At 38.9% G+C, this 16,957-nt stretch overlaps 2 long non-coding RNA genes across 2 annotated transcripts in view; both read right to left on the bottom strand.

Moving 5' to 3' along the window:
* LOC117064873 overlaps positions 1-8,286 on the bottom strand; it is a 31,452-nt gene extending 23,166 nt beyond the window's left edge. The window contains exon 1 of the long non-coding RNA XR_004429719.1: positions 8,015-8,286. This is a non-coding gene — a long non-coding RNA (uncharacterized LOC117064873). The remainder of the gene's footprint in view (positions 1-8,014) is intronic.
* The window catches only part of LOC117064874, a 64,232-nt gene extending 50,006 nt beyond the window's left edge, over positions 1-14,226 (bottom strand). Inside the window, exons 1-3 of the long non-coding RNA XR_004429720.1 lie at positions 13,935-14,226; positions 13,688-13,780; positions 13,302-13,407 (exon numbers count right to left, since the gene is read on the bottom strand). This is a non-coding gene — a long non-coding RNA (uncharacterized LOC117064874). The remainder of the gene's footprint in view (positions 1-13,301; positions 13,408-13,687; positions 13,781-13,934) is intronic.
* Positions 14,227-16,957: the final 2,731 nt, after the last annotated feature.

Raw genomic sequence — 16,957 nt, 5'->3', positions numbered from 1 at the left:
GGTTTACTATATTTATGTGATTATATTTCTATTCTCTTCCATTTATCTAAGTGTCTGGCCTTTCACCAGCATCACACTGTGTTGATTACTCTGATATTATAATAAGTTTTGGAATTGGATAGAATTTCTCCAACTTTTTCTTCTCCTTCAATATTATATCAGAATTCTAGGTTCTTGGCCTTTCTATATAAATTTTAGAATGAGTTTTCAATATTGAAAAAATAGCTTTCTGAGATTTTGTTGAAATCTATAGATTTGAGATTTATGTTGAATCTATAGTTGAAATTCAGAAGAAGAAACATCTTTACAACACCGAGTTTTCTAATCCATGAACATGGAATATCACTCCATTCAATTAGAGCTCTTTTGATTTTCCACAGGGTTTTGTATTAATAGCTTCTAGCATATAAATTATGTACATATTTTGTTAGATTTATGCCCAAATATTCCATTTTTGGGTGTTATTGCAAATGGCATTGTTATGTTTATTGCTGGAATGTAGAAAAACAATTAACTTTTGTATATTAACCTAGTATCCTGCATCCTTATCAATTCCAGTATATTTTGTTGTTGTCGTTTTGATTAATTGGGATTTTATCATGCTCTTTGTGAACAAAGACTATTATATTCATTTCTTTTTCTTGTTTTATTGCATTAGCTACCACTTCCATGCTAATATTGAACAGGTGCCGTAAGGGGGATATCCTCATCTTATCTTGATCTTAGATAGAAAGTGTCCAGTTTCTCACCATTAACTATTACACTACCTGTAGCTCTCATGTTATTTATAACTGATACTTTAAAAATATTTGAGAACACTTAAGGTTGTTGCTATTTTTCACTTATGATATATTCCCCCTTTTGTTGCTACCAATAAACTGCTTATTACCTTCCAAAGAGCTGAGTTCATTTTAAAGATAGGCTAGGAAAGGAAAGAAAGCAAGGATGGTCTGTTCTGATGAATAGTAAAGGATAAATGAAATCTTAATCAGAAGCAATAAGTTGAAGCTCATAAGCCACTCCTTGGAGCCATATTTTTAAAAAAGGGAAGATCTGAACCCCGTCTCTACTAAACATACAAAAATTAGCTGGGCGTGGTGGCACATGCCTGTAGTCCCAGCTACTTGGGAGGTTGAGGCAGGAGAATTGCTTGAACCCACGAGGCAGAGGCTGCAGTGAGCCGAGATCGCGCCACTGCACTCACTCCAGACTGTAAACAGAGCAAGACTCCATGTCAAAAAAAAAAAAAAAAAAAGGTCTAAGTTTGTAAGTTTTGTTCCTGGGTTGGGTAGTATCTTTCTAGAAATACCTATTTTTATCTGATCCCTTTGGAGTTTGAAGAATTTGAGCAGCACATAGAAAATGGGAAAGATAAGAAAAGGAGATTTCAACTCTCATAACCTGAAGAATTTGTTTCTTATATTCCAAATTGGAATTCTGAATGAATTATATTACAGCAACATATCTATATCTGGTAGCTATTTTCTCTAGAATTCTTGGTAGAATACCATGTTGTACTTCACATATTATGCATTCATTTATTAAACATCCATTGAGTGTGGTCTCCATGGCATTGAAAACCTACCCAGTATATATCCTTATACATGAACACGCTCTGAATTCAAAACAGCTGATTTCCACATGCAGCATTAGATTCCAACTATTTGAACTAGTTGAGTCCCATTAGCAGAGTTTTCCTTTCGCAGGGACAAGGCAAAATCATTACATAAAAGGTAATTTTTAGTCCTAATGAGAGTAATATCTCTGGGCTCATCTTCCCACTTTTCTTTCAGTCCAGTTTATCCTGATCTAATATCTCCAATTTTCATCCTGGTTTTTATTATCTTGTGTGAGAGAGATGCAAAACTATAAATACATTATAACAAGTATACATCCTCTGTGATTGATTTACGTAAGAAAAGGCTCCTTCTGGAAGAGAAAAGGTGTTAGAAAGATACAAGAGAAGGAAAAAGCAAAAGGAAAGAGTTTGGACCAGAAAGAGATTAGACAGATAGGCAATTAGATTAAACATGTGTAGTAAAAGAACAGTCATGGTGAGTGAAACTGAGTAGAGAGAAGAGCAAAGATAAATTTTGCTGTGTATTAGGCAACATAACCTCTTCGTTGTGCCACTTTGAACATATTTAATAAACATTTGCATTCATTTTTCTTTTTCAATATTGAAATAGTGCTTCCTTCTCTATGACCTCACTCAGATTACTTGGTTACACTAGTTTCCTTCTTTCTTCCTAACCCCTTGCATAATAACACTACTTGGCTGCTTGTGACGCCTGATTCTAGTTTTGCCCCTAGAATCCATGGCTCAATTTTCCCTTGATTCCAGCCCAGCCTGCCTGCTGGAGCAAGCCTATGCTAACAGATACCCCACCCCATATCCCACATTCTGTATTCCCTCTTGCCCAAGACTCTCTGACAGTCAATTGTGTCAGGAAACTCATAACAAGTGATTACATTAAGAAAATCAAATTTTATATGGCAAACTAGTTATAAAGCTTCCAGGAGGATGATAAAACAAAGAAGGAACAAATTAACAAAAGCAGGAAGCGACCAGCATTACTAAGACACGGGAAGAAGATGTTATACAAACTGATAAGCCAGGGCCATACAGTGAGAAATCAGAGTCAATCTGGGGGAGCTGGGACTATGGAGAAGGAGACACAGCCACTGCTAAAGAACTGCCTGAAACCGAAAAGGTAGAGGGAATACTCTGGATTCTCTCTTCCTTCTACCTCCCAATTTCTCTGCAGTGCTTCCCATTGATGAAGCTTAGCCAGAAGCCAATGGACAAAGAAACTAAGAAATGTGATTTTTGAATTTGTAGGGTCAATTGGCTCCCTATAATTCAGAGCAAAGCAAGGGGAGACTAGAGAAATGAGCTGAAAGCAAACAGAAAAATTACATACAAAAGACAGTAATTCTCTGAGGACCTAGGTCACAAGTCCTCACCACTGATCTCAATTCTGAGATCTATTACTATTACAGATACCACCTGCCCATTGTATATTCATTCATAGTTGCTGCATTGTATCCCAGTTAATGAGGATGTGTCTAGAGTTTTGGGTTTAAGGATCTTTAATGTTATGCTATGACCACTTACAGCTTTAGACACTTCATGAATTGATGCTAAAACTGCAGATAGTTCTCTGGATTTGGGTCCATCATAGAGAGCACTACCACTGCTGCCCCCTACCCCCCACCACAAGAGCAATTTCTGGAGAAATGTATGTGCCTCTTCTTGGTTTCATGCTTTGCACAGAAGCCATATAACTGGTCCATAACCCTCCTTTCTCCAGGTTGTTTGTTGAAGATACCTTACCTCCAAGCAGTACTAAGAAACATCTTTCACAGGTTCACCCTGGGATGATGCCTGCCGTTAAGATGGGTGGATGCTGGCAGGATCAGAATCAATGACCTGTTGCCCTGTAGAACATTTATCCTAATTCCAGGACATAAAGGAGAAATGACTCAATTGTGTAGGCCCAGATTCAGGAAAGCTTCAGGGAAGTCCTATATGCATAGCTGTCTGGGTAGCATGAGCCTTCCAGAACTTCTGAATTGGAAGACCTCCCCATGAGTATCAGAAGCACGTGAGAAATAACTTTTCTTTTCTCCTTGATGCTCTGCCATTAAAACTCAGACTACTACTATAGAAACAGAATAAAGCCCTGTTATTCTCTGCCCAGACTAACCATTTGCTGATGCCCAGGAAGAGAATAATATACTAGTTTGGGAACCTGTGCCTAGGTGGCCATTTTCCCCATGTATGCTGAAGCTGCGGTGGTGGCAGATCCCAATTGAAAACACTGCTGAATCTTACCCTACAGTAAACTTTAAACCGTAAAATGAAACCATCCTCCAAATTATAAGATGAAAACAGTGCAGAACTGCTTTCTGCATCTTCTTTCAAATCCTAACTGGCTCTAGGACACTACTCCCTTTATTATTATATTCCTCACCCAGATATGACTTTCACCAGAATCACCAAGCCAATCAATTTCTTCCTTGGAACTAGTTTTGGAGTTTTCAAGGTCTTCAAAAATTGCAACGTTTGTCTACTATCCACTGTCCTACTCCACCCTATCATTAATAGGTAAATTAGATCATATCATTTACCTATACTCAGCAACTTCAAGAGATTTGGGTTTACATAATTTTACTCATCAGATCACTAATCCTTTTAACTCTCCATCACAGAACTGACTTACAATCTTTTGCTGATTCTCCCCTCACAGCACCTCAATTGAAAATAGCTCTGCTTTCTGGTCCAGTTCTTGTCCACATTCCACTTGGAAACAATTCTCCAACAACTGACCATCTGAGTAAATGTCAGTTACTGCCTAGAGGGATCATCAGGGCAGTCTCTGGTGGGCCAAAAATTGGCACAGTTCTGTGAATTTCTGACAAAGAAATCCTTTTGAGCAGGCTGCCCATGACAGATGCACTTGTGCCTCTGCTGTGAATCGAGAGGCTGCATCTGGTTTCCATTGGGTTATAAAAATCACCAATTCCCTCACTCCAACATCTTCTACTACTTAGTACCCCAAGACCTTATCATCACATTCTCCTGTCCCCAGGTTGTTTAAATAATTTCACTTACTTCAATGTTATCTCCCACCCAAAATAGCAGGCAGGAAAAGGGTCTTATTCCTGCACCTCAGTGTCTCAGGAATATGACTGACTTTCTGTTCTCACCTTCATTCTAAATGCACTTGCTCTATTTAGATGATTCTTATTCTACCATCTTGCTATTTTCTTTGTTCTCCTTTCTCTGTTCAGATATTTACTGTGATATGAGTAAGTATGGTCTAATTGGATCTCAGTTCTGGCTTTACTCATGGATTTTACCTTTGACATTACATTCTGGCAATCACGAAGCAGTTTTGCCCCAGTGCTGTGGCCAGCTCAGACTCCCAAAAACAATGGGGTCAGGGGCCAGGGCCCTAGGCCCTGCTTGCATAGGAATTAGGTTAAGACTTAAGCAAGTAAAGACTGTATTTGCTTATATGTGCAAAATGGTTTGTGCTATGAATAACACTGGCTATTTCTTTCATTTAAGTTTGTAAATGGATATGAAGACTTAAATGATTTTCTCATCCACAGTTTCTAAACACACACACACACACACACATGCACACACACACAAACAGTGTTTCTCCAGTACTTTCCTTCTTCTACCCATCACCTCAGGATGTTAATTGAATAGGTATTGAACTTGATCTTCCTTATGGGGTACGAAGAAAGACCTCAAATAAAGTTTTGTGTATGGGATCATACAGTAGCCTGAAAGAATTGTTTCTTTTAAATACGAACAATTTTCTTTTCCATCACCTATAGGGCAACTATTTCTATAAATTCCACTCTTGAATGTTACCTTAGAATGCAAAAGAAAACAGTTTCTTATGAATTAAACACTTTCTTCATATAATTAGAGTTGAACCACCATACTTCATCATCCATGATGCAAAAAACTGTAAAATATGCCAAGTTTTATTTGAGGCCTGTTTTTTTGTATCTTTTTTTAAAGCATAAGTACTCTCATATTATTTGTATATCTTGCCTTCCAACCAAACATACCATGACAGAAAACCAGGAAACCACAAAGGAAGACAAGAGAGGAAGAAAGCAACAAAGTATCTTCAAGAAAATAGTTAACAAAATGGCAGTGGTAAGTCCTCACCTATCAATAATAACCTTGAAGGAAAATAGATTAAAATTGTAAATAAAAATAGAATGAACAAATAGATAAAAAAATAAGATCCAACAATATGTCACCCACAAGAGACCCACTTCACTTTTAAAGACACACATAGACTGAAAGTGAAGGGATGGAAAAAGATATCCCACACAATTGAAACCAAAAGAGAGCAGAGGTAGTGATACTTCTATCAGACAAAACATATTTTAATTCAAAATTTGTGAAAAAAGACAAAGAAGGACATTATGTAATGACAAAGGGATCAGTTCCTCAAGAGGATATAGCAATTGTAAAGACTTATGCATCCTATAGTGGAGCACCTAAATATGTGAAGCAAATAGTAAAGAATCTAAAGGAAGAAATAGCTTGCAGGTCAATAATATTAGAGGACTTTAATACATCACTTTCAGCAATGGAATGATCATCCAGACAGAAAATTAAGAAGAAAACATTAGACTTGAACAACTCTTTAGATCAAATGGACCTAACAAACCTATACAGAATATTCCATCCAACAGAATACACATTCTTCTCAAGAACATACAAAACATTTTCCAAGACAGATCTTATGTTAGGTAACAAGACAAATGTTAACAAATTTGAAAAGATCAAATTATATCAAGCACCTTTTCCAGTCACAATCAATAACAACAGATATTTTGGTAAATTTGCACATACATAGAAGTTAAACAACATGCCCCAGAACAACCAGTTAAAACGGAAGTTTAAAATATCACAAGACAAAATGGAAACATAAAATACCAAAACGTATGGGATGCAGCAAAAGCAGTTCTAAAAAAATGTTTTATACCAATAAACACCTGCATCAAAAAAGAAGATCACACTTGTAATTCTAGTTACTCAGGAGGCTGAGGGACAGAATCACTTGAGCCCAGGAGTCTAGACTGCATGAGCTCGGATCATGCCACTGCACTTCGGCCTGAGTGACAGAGTGAGATTCCATCTCTTAAAAAAACTTAACAAATAAACAACATTTTGTCTTAAGAAAATAGACAAAGAAGACTATACTAAGCTCAATGTAAGCAGAAGAAAACAAATAACAAAGATCAGAGCAGAAATAAATGAAATAGAGGCTAGGAAAATAACACAAAAGATTAACAAAATGAAGAGTTTTTTTTCAAAAAGATAAAATTGACAAATCTTTATCTAGAAAACCCAAAACAGGCTCAAATAAATAAAACAAGATATTAGAGAGGAGATATTACAACTCACATCAAATAAAAATACCATAAGAGACTTTTATAAGCAATTATATGCCAAAAAATTGGATAACCTACAAGAAATGAATAAATTCCTAGACACATACAACCTACCAAGACTGAATCACACACACACACACACACACACACACACAAATAAAATAAAAACACAAAAAATCTGAACAGACCAAAAAATGTAAAAGAGGCATTAAAAATAAAGAGGCTTTGGAATAATGAGTAAAGAGATTGAATCAGTAATAAAAAGTCTTCAGCTGGGTGCAGTGTCTCACGCCTGTAATCCCAGAACTCTGGGAGGCCAAGGCAAGCAGATCAACTTGAGGCCAAGAGTTCCAAACCAACCTGGCCAACATGGTGAAACCCTGTTTCAACTGAAAATACAAAAAAATTAGCCAGGCATGGTGGCACATGTCTGTAATCTCAGCTACTCAGGAGGCTGAGGCATGAGAATTGCTTGAGCCTGGGAGGCAGAGGTTACAGTGAGCTGAGATTGCTGTACTACACTCCAGCCTGGGGGACAGAGCAAGACTCTGTCTGACAAAAAAAAGTCTGACAAAAAAAAAAAAAAGGTCTTCCACCAAAGAAAATTCTAAAACCCGATAGCATAGTCGTTAGATTCTACCAAGTATTTAAAGAACAACTGTTACCTGGGATAATGCCTATGTGGCATAGCTGAATTTCTACCCTGCCCTAACTCTGCTTATCTTTAAGAAACAAGACACCTATGATAAAAATTCTTGTTGTAATCAGACTGGTTAGAACCAGAGCTCTTTGTTTTGAGATTGTTTAGAACCAAGATAGTCAATTAAATTACTCGAAAAAGACCTCAGGCTTTATTATAATCTAATTTCTACACTAAATGACACTACCATCAGTGCCATGACAGTTGACAGTTGCTGTGACAATGACCAAAAGAAGCCATAAAAGGAAGAAAAAGGGAGGGAGCACTCCATTTCCAAAATGTTCACCACCCATTTCCAAAAAAGACATGAATATCCTTTCCCTCTCTTTTAATGTCCACCCCATGCATTAGAGATACCCCATATTTTAATCCACTCACCCTTTGCTAGTCAAGAAGTTTACTCACGAGCCATGCTCCCACTTCTCAATTCCATGGCCATTAAAGAAAGTCTGCACTGCTTGAAACTCACTTTCAGTTTCCTTTATTTGGTTTCATGACAGTGAACAGGGAACACTCCATGTTATTATAGGGGACCAGCTTTGTCAGTAACAGAATTGGTTAACCAGTGTGTGGCCCTGGACTAAATGGTCCACCTCCCTGTATGGGAACTTCTTATCTCCCTGGAGACCCAGCAACTGGCACCTGACAGCATCAGCTGACAAAGAATTGTGACCTATACAGAATATTCCATCCGACATAATACACATTCTTCTCAAGAACATACAAAACATTCTCCAGGATAGATCAATGTTAGCTAACAAGACAAATGGTAGCAAATTTGAAAAGATCAAATTATATCAAGCATCTTTTCCAGTCACAATTAATAACAACAGAAATTTTGATAAATTTGCAAATACACAGAAGTTAAACAATATGTCCCAGAACAACCAATTGAAAGGGAAATTTAAAAGAGCATCAGACAAACAAAATGGAAACACAATGTATCATAACTTACGAGAAGCAGCAAAAACAGTTCTCAAAAATGTTTATACCAATAAACACCTACATCAAATAACGTACGTTTGTCCTGACTCTAGGTGCCAGGGATCAGCTTTGAGGAATGTAATATATTATTGTTGTGAGGGAGTAAGCAGGCAGGCAAAGGGTTATAGAACTATACTGGGAAGGACCCGCTGAGCAATGTACGGTGGGACATTTTCCCAGGATTAGTGTTCTGCATGGGGACTCCTGGCACCACATCATTGTCCCATCCTCAGTAAATGGCTCATTACATCCCGAGACTCCCCTAAGTGTCTCGGCAACGGTGAGAAAGGAACTGAAGGATGGCTATGCCCCAAGTAGAGGGCCTGCAAAAGGCTCTTGAAAAGATGAGAGAAGAACTGAAGGGCTGACAGTCTAGACTGCAGGATCAGGAAACAGCCTATAGGTAAATTTGTGTGTGTGTGTGTGTGTGTGTGTGTGTCCTTCTCTGTTCCTCTCTATTTACTCCTGTTAGTGTTTGTTCTCTTACATCTGTAAAAACCTCCAACATACCATTTTTCTTGCACTGGAGAAGCTTGGGTTTCATCCTTCTTGGAAAATACCTCTTCCCACTCTTTGACAAAACCAAAAGGACAAGGTGGCCTTGGCTACTCTACTGAAAGAAGAGATGTCAAGGATGCCTAGCTGGCCTTCAAGAAGATATTAGGGATGCCTGCATGTAGTGATAAATAGTAGTTTTGTGCACAGTAAGAAATATTTAGAGTTCAAATGGTGAGCCTGCACTTATTAAGCAGTTTTCTAAAGCTATCTTCCTCTCTTTTCTTTGCCTGCTGTGAATCCCCTGTGATCCAGTTGCTGGTGCTGAGATAAGACTTATTATTTATGGTCTAATTGAAATGGAGACATTGGAAACCCATTTGAAACTGAAGAAAAACTGTAAAAGAGGATTACAAAAAAAAAGAAAAAAAACTGCCATAAAAACTGCTTTGCCGAAATTTTGGTCCACAGCCTTCCTTGAATACTTACTGGGGCAAATGAAATTTTAGTCATGTGAACGGGTTCCAATTTTGTCAAAAAAAAAAAAATTAAATCTGCCATTTTGTCACTTATGAAATGGTGAGCTTGTATTGTATCTCACGGCTAAAATTCTGAGGTAAAAGCTCTTGCATCTTTGTGTATGTGCAGAGATGTGTTACCTTATGCAGGAAGTCTAGTATACCACCAAAGTGGCTTGTAAGTAAATAAGTACTCATGAGTTAAGTAAGTCCAAATGCTCTTCAAGTTCACATGAATTTAGTAATCTTTGATGAACAAAAATGGTTTTAAAATTAATAAAATAAAAATTTTAAACATGTCTTCAATATTGTTAGGATACAGTTTTGTTCAGATTTGCTAATTATTTTTTATTTAAAACTCAGTGAAGGGAAACAGAGCCTCTTACCCGCAGGGAAGAAAGTGAAGTGGCGAGGTTTTGGAAGAGAGGTAGACTTGACAGTTTCACATTCGTTCACCCTCACCTTCCAGGATCCTAGGCGAGGCCCCAGTTGAAATGGGCAAGGTTACCTCGCCCTCATCTCAGGGAGTGTGATGGGGATGTGGCTTGCTTCTCCAGTGCCCACTGCTGGAACCTCTAGGGGAGCATACAGACAGGCAGGCTGTGGGGCAACAACTCCATGGCAGTGTTTAGGGGTGAATGTTTACAGCTGAAGCCCCAGTGGGCGTGTGTTACAGGGACCTCTTTTAGTTTGCCTTCTATAGGCAACTTGTGTTAACCAGCTCAATGAGACCCCCTTCCTTATCACAAGGACAGAAGGAGTTCTGTATCCCCGGGTTTCTTGCTTTGGTGTACCAGAGGAATCAGATCACACATGGGCTTGGAGAACGAATGCAAGGTTTTATTGAGTAGAAGTAGCTCTCAGCAGATGGGGGAGTCAGAGGGGAGATGGTTTTCTCCTGGAGTTCGGCAGACTCTTCTCTGACTGCCCCAGCTAAACTCTGCCTCGTCCCCCTGGTGGATGACCTGTGATGTGCTAGCGTGCCTGCCTGTGTCTGTCGGTGTACTCTTCTGCTGGCGTGCTCCCTCCCCGTCCTCTAGGGTCCAGTCACTTTTGTCTTCTTCTGCTAATGTGTTCCTCTTGACATCTGGCCGCCTGTGTGTCTGCCCGCTAAGGTCTTTGGTTTTTATAGGCATAGGACAGGGGTCAGGATGGTCTTGAAAAATGCAACATTTGGGCATGAAAGCAGGAGTGCCTGTCCTCACCTAGTTCCGTGGGGGTGGAGCCCTTGCCAGGGACCTACCTGTGTCTACCCAGCACTGCCCTACCCCACTCCTATATCACTGTGTGGACCCAGGCATTCAAAAACTCCCCTACAATATTTGGAGAAGCCTTAGCTAGGGACCCAGAGCACCTGATTCTTCTGAATGGATGGCATAATGTGACCAAGCATTCTGAAAACTTAAAACCCTACTCACAAGGCCCTCACTATTAGCCCTAACCAACTTAAACAAACCTTTCCATCTTTATGTTTCATAAGAGGAAGGAATTGCTCTAGTAATACTAACTTGAAGGTTGGGCCCACTGACCTGGATAAACGATCTACTTTTCCAAGCAACTGGAATTACTTGCTAAACGCTGGCCCCCTTGGTCAGTGGCAGTCACAGCCCTCCTTTTAAAAGCAACAGAAAAGTTAACCTTTGGCCGACCCCTAACCGTCTGGACTCCCCACCATACCCAGACCCTCATGAATGAAAGGGGGTCAAAATGGCTGTACTCAGGCAGTGCTCTCCAGTTACAGACAACCATCACATAACTTTGAAGGTATGTAATATCTTGAACACAGCCACACTCCTTCCACTTGAAGATGGTGACTTATCTCACAATTGCTTAGAGGTGATGGAGTAAGTTTACTCCAGTAGGCCGAACCTTAAACGGGAATCTATTGAGAATGCAGAATCCTAGTGGTTCACCAATGAGAATGGCTGTATGCAAGAGGAACAGGGGAGGGCAGGGTATGCTATGGTCTCACTGATACCGTAGAAGCGGGCAGTCTCCTACCTGGATGCTTTTAGCCTGCACTGTCAAGCCTGCACTTCTTGACCCTCACTTTCAGCTTCATTGTATTGGCTTTGTGATACTGAACAGAAAAAGGCCCCATCTTTTGGGGGACAGAAGGCAGAGCTTGTTGATCTAACTGGGGCATAAAATTGAGTGAAGGGAATGAGTATGCTGATTCTAGGTACTAATATTCCATCTTTCATACACATGGCACTAGTTAGAGGAAAAGGGGCATGTTAACATTGGATAACAAACAGGTCAAAAATGGTACCATCATTTTAAGGTTATTAGAGACTGTAAGACAACTCGCCCAGGTGGCAGTAGTTCATTGCTGCAGCCACCAGAAGGGGGATGTTAAGGTAATTAAAGAAACTAATAAAGCCAACCTAGTGTCAAAACAGGTGACTTTAGGGAAGGTCACTTTCCAAATGCCACTTTCACCTTCTTTCCTGGGTCCTGCTCTTTTACCCTCTTTGACTCTCAAAAGGAATGGAAAAAAGCCTCCAAATGGGGTTATACCAAAAGTATTGATCAGTCAGGATGGCTAATTAGCCCTCATGGACAATTTCTTTCCCCAAAAGCAGTTGACTTGCAGACTGTTAAAACAAAAACCATTCCAACACTCACTGGTCAAGAGGCCCGTCAACTGACTTTGTAAAAGTATAACTGCCCCAACCCTCAGGGAGCCAATCAAAGAGATGGGTGAGACTAGTCCATCTGCTATGTTAATAACCCTAATATCCACCTTATGCAGTGGGTGGGGAGAAGGGAAGGGAGACTACACAGCTGGTCTGGTACCAAGGTAGACACCCAGGGAAAGACTGGTAAATCAGTTTCACAGTTATGCCCAGAGGCTCTAAAAGCTTATATACCACCTGGTTCTTACGGACACCTTTTCAGGACGGGTAGGAGCCTTTGCCACCCACACTGAAATTGCCCATGAGGTGGCAAAGGTCCCCAGATTCAAGCTGCCTTGGTCAATCCAAAGTGATAATGGACCAGCATTTATAGCTTTCATTACTACGGCTGCTTCTTGGGGCTTAGAAATAAAAGGATCCCTACATACCATCTGGAGACCACAGTCTCAGGCAAAATAGAGCACACCAACCAGACCCTTAAAAGGACTTTAGCCAAAGTAAGCCAGAAAACCCATCTCCCATGGATTTCATTATTCCCCACAGCCTTGTTAAAAATAAGAAGAACTCCAAAAGAAAGAATCAAACTGAGCCCTTATGAGCTAATATATGGCCAACTGGTCCAGGTCTGGTAAGGTAACCAGGAGGTCCTCAGAAACATGAAAAAAATAAAATATGCCACCAAGGTTAGAAAAATAATAAAGGCCTTTTAGGAGTATAGAATTCAAGGATTACCTTCATCATCTCATTTAGCCTTTCATCTTTTACAACCCAGGACTGGGTTTTGTTAAAAACCTAAAAGTGGGAGGACCACAAGATTATTTAGAACCTAAATAGACAAGACCATATCTGGTAATTTTCACAACTAGCTCTACCTTAGAGTTATAGGGAGTGGCACTTGGGTCCACCACACCCAGATACAGGCAGCCACGGAACCTAAGGAAGAAAGTGCCACTTACTCAACTGAAACATTCTCAGATCTAAGGTTCCTTTACAAAAGGATGGACAAGAAACCTCAAACACATAAGTTACCTTGGACCTGCATATACTTTCCTGCCAGGACTTAATCTACTTGTCTTGCTTGCAGGTATTCTAAGCTTTGCTCTTGGAGTCACCTTGTTTCATTCAGAGCCTACCCCTGTTTGGAAAACACATGACATCAAGGAGAGTGCAGTTAGGGAACCTAACCCCCAGACAAGTCAAAATATTTAATTGTTTTCCATTCCCCTCTTGCTCAAGGAGTAAAACAGCGATTTGGCTTATTCTGGCTGGCATCAGGATAGTGGGCAGTCTCCTTGCTCCATAGAGAAGGTTTGCCTACAATGAAGTTACCCTCCACAACTTCAAAACAGTTATAGAAACTTTAGCCTATAAGACTGGTGATGGCCTCATCTGCCTCACAGTCTCCTCAGACTTACTAGCCATTATCGTGCATCATAACTGCCTGGCTCTTGATGACCTCTTGGCAGAACAAGGTAGGGTGTGTATAGTCACCAACTCTTCCTGTTGTGCTTGGGTAAATAATTTCAGATAAATAAAAAAATACATTAAAGTCATCTACAACCAGACCAAGTGGTTGCACCAATTTAACCAAAAGGGCATGGGCCCTCAGGGAATATGGAAAAATTATAAAACAGGCCATCCCTAATCTTGCATGGTTCTTACCCTTCCTGGGCACTTTAGCTGACATCCTACTTCTTTGATTTTTGGGCCCTGTTTCTTAAACTGCCTTGTTTCTTTTGTGTCTAAGCAAGTTGAGGCCATACAGCAATATGAACGGCTAGGCTTGTACCCGGGAGATAACTAGACCTACCTAAGACTAGCTAGGAAAAATTTCACTCCTCCAGTGGGTCCCATATCAACACCTGGATTCAGCTTAAAGAAGTTATAGAAGATGGACCTTCGTCCCTTCATACTCCTCAAGAATGAGGAGTACATAGAGAGAAAAGGAAGAATTTGTTACACAGTTTAATGGTAACATGACATAGCTGAATTTCTACCCAGTCTTAATTCTGCTTATCTTTAAGGAACAGGACACCTGTAATAAAAAGTTCCCTTTGTAACCCTTACGAGCTGAGACTGGTAAGAACCAAGATGGCCAATCAAATCACTTCAAAAAGACCTCAGACTCCATTATGATCAGATTTCCATGCTAAATGGCACCATGACTGCTGACAATGACCATGACAATGACAAAAAGAAGCCATGAAAGGACAAAAGGAAAGGCAGCACTCAGATTCTGGGACATTTCCCTCCCATTACCAGAAAAGACATGAATATTCCTCTTCTTACTTTTAAGGCAAATCCCTTCATTAGAGAAATCCTATATTTTAACCCTTTCACCCCTCACTAGTTGAGAAGTTGATTTGAGCCATGCTTTTACTTCTCAATCCCATGGCCATTGAATAAAGCCTGCACTGATGGACACTTTCAGTTTTGTGTATTGGTTTTGTGAGACTGAACAGGGAAGGACCCCATCTTTTGGGGGACCAGCTTTGTCAGTAACAGTTAATACCAATTCTCTAAAGACTTTTCAAGAAATTACAGAGAAGGGAACAATCCTAAACTCTGTTTACAAGGCCAATATTTTTCTGATACCAAAGCCAGACAAGGACATCACATGAAAAGAAAACTATGGGCCAATATCATTAATGAACATGATGCAAAAATCCACAACTAAATACTAGCAAACTGAATTCAGCAACACATTAAAAGGATAATTCACCATAATCAGGAGAGATTTGTCCCTGAGATACAAGGATGATTCAACATTCACAAACTGATAAATATGATACACCACATCAGCAGAATAAAGGACAAAAATCATATGGACAAAAATCAACTCAAAATGTATTAAAGACTTTAAACATAAGACTTGAAACTATGAAACTACTAGAGGAAAACACAGGAGAAAAACTACATTACATTGATTTGGGCAATGATTTTTTTTTTTTTTTAGATTTGACCCTAAAAGCATAGGTAACAAAAGCAAAAGTACACAAATGGAGTTACATCAAAATTTAAAAGTATCTGCACAATAAAGGAAAGAATAAACAGAGTAAAGAGAACCTACAGTTTGGGAGAAAACATTTACAAGCCATATATCTGATAAGAGATCTATATCCAAAATGTAAAAGGAACTCAAACGAGTTTATAGGAAAAAAAAACAAATATTCTGATTAAGAAATGAGCAAAGAACCTGAATAGACATTTCTCAAAAAAGACATACGAATGGCTACTAGATATATGAGAAAATGCTCAACATTACTAAACATAAGAAGATGCAAATTAAAACTACTTCACATCTGTTAGAATGTCTATTATTGGAAGATAAATGATAACAAGTGTTGGCAAGGATGTAGAGACAAAAGAACCCTTATACACTGTTAGAATGAAAATCAGCACAACCATTATGACAACCGGTTTGGAGATTCCTTAAAAAAACTAAAAATAGAATTATCATATGACCTAGCAATCTCACTACTGGGTATTTACCCAAAGATTTGAAATCAGAATGTCAAAGATATGTCTGCATTTCCATGTTCACTGCAGCACTATTCACAATAGTCAAGACATGGAATCAACCTAAGTGTCCATTAAGGGAGGAAAGGACAAAGAAAATGTGGCATATGTACACTGTGGAATTCTAGTCATCCTTAAAAAAGAAAGAAATTCTGTCAATTGTGACAATGTGGATGAAACTAGAGAACATTAGGTTAAATGACATAGCCAAACACAGAAAGCAAAATATCATGTGTTCTCACTTATATGTGAAATCTAAAACTATTTAACCCATAGAAGCTGAGAGTAGAAAGCTGATTATCAGGGGCTGGGGACAGGGTGGAGAACGGGGAGATGGTAATTAAAGGGTACAAGCCTCTTAGATAGGAGGAATAAGTTTGATTTGTTTTTTTATGTTTTGTTTTGTTTTGTTTTTTTGGAGATCCATTGCACAGCATGGTAAACATAGCTTATAATTGACTGCTGTACATTTCAGTATTGCTAAGATAGTAAATTTCAAATGCTGTCACAAAATAATGGTAATACTTGAGGTGATAGATGTTAGCTAGCAGGATTTATGCATTCTACATTGTATTCCAAAATCACAACATACTTTTTACTCCATAAGTATTTTTAAGCATTATATATATACACACCTATAATTTATCAATATAATAAAACTAAAATACTCAAAACTACAAAATCGTATTCAGGTCCCCCAGATTAGACCAGTTCAACTTAAATCTTAAAATACAAACAAATAAAGAAACACAAATTCTCCATTAAAAAAAAAACTCTCTTTTTAAAATGTCTCATTTTGTCACAGTTTTACAGCAGCAATAGCCTCATGCACATAAGCTTGAGTATCCCTTATCAGCTTTCCCAGGAGAAGGATGGCAGAATTAAATTTCCATGCAACACACTAAGAAATAACAGGCACAACTTAGAATCAGGGATAAAAATTCAAATGGACTAGTTTCTGGGACGAGATACCACCTAGAAAATGTGGCAAACATTAATGTTTCCAAGCAGTGTCACTCTGCCTTGTGAAATTACCTGGGTCTTTTGGTGTGCTGGCTACCTCTTTGTAAGTGGTTGAATAAATTCATCATCTCAGTGTCATATGAGCTCACTGCTGGCACGGTTTCAAGAAATCTCATTATTTTTTGATGTCTATGATGGATTAA

This window comes from Trachypithecus francoisi, unplaced genomic scaffold (genome assembly GCF_009764315.1).
Source record: "Trachypithecus francoisi isolate TF-2019V2 unplaced genomic scaffold, Tfra_2.0 Lachesis_group2, whole genome shotgun sequence".
In the NCBI taxonomy this organism is placed as follows: Eukaryota; Metazoa; Chordata; class Mammalia; order Primates; family Cercopithecidae; genus Trachypithecus; species Trachypithecus francoisi.
The sequence above is the reverse complement of the archived record's forward strand: the minus strand, read 5'-3'. Positions and strand labels throughout refer to the sequence as shown.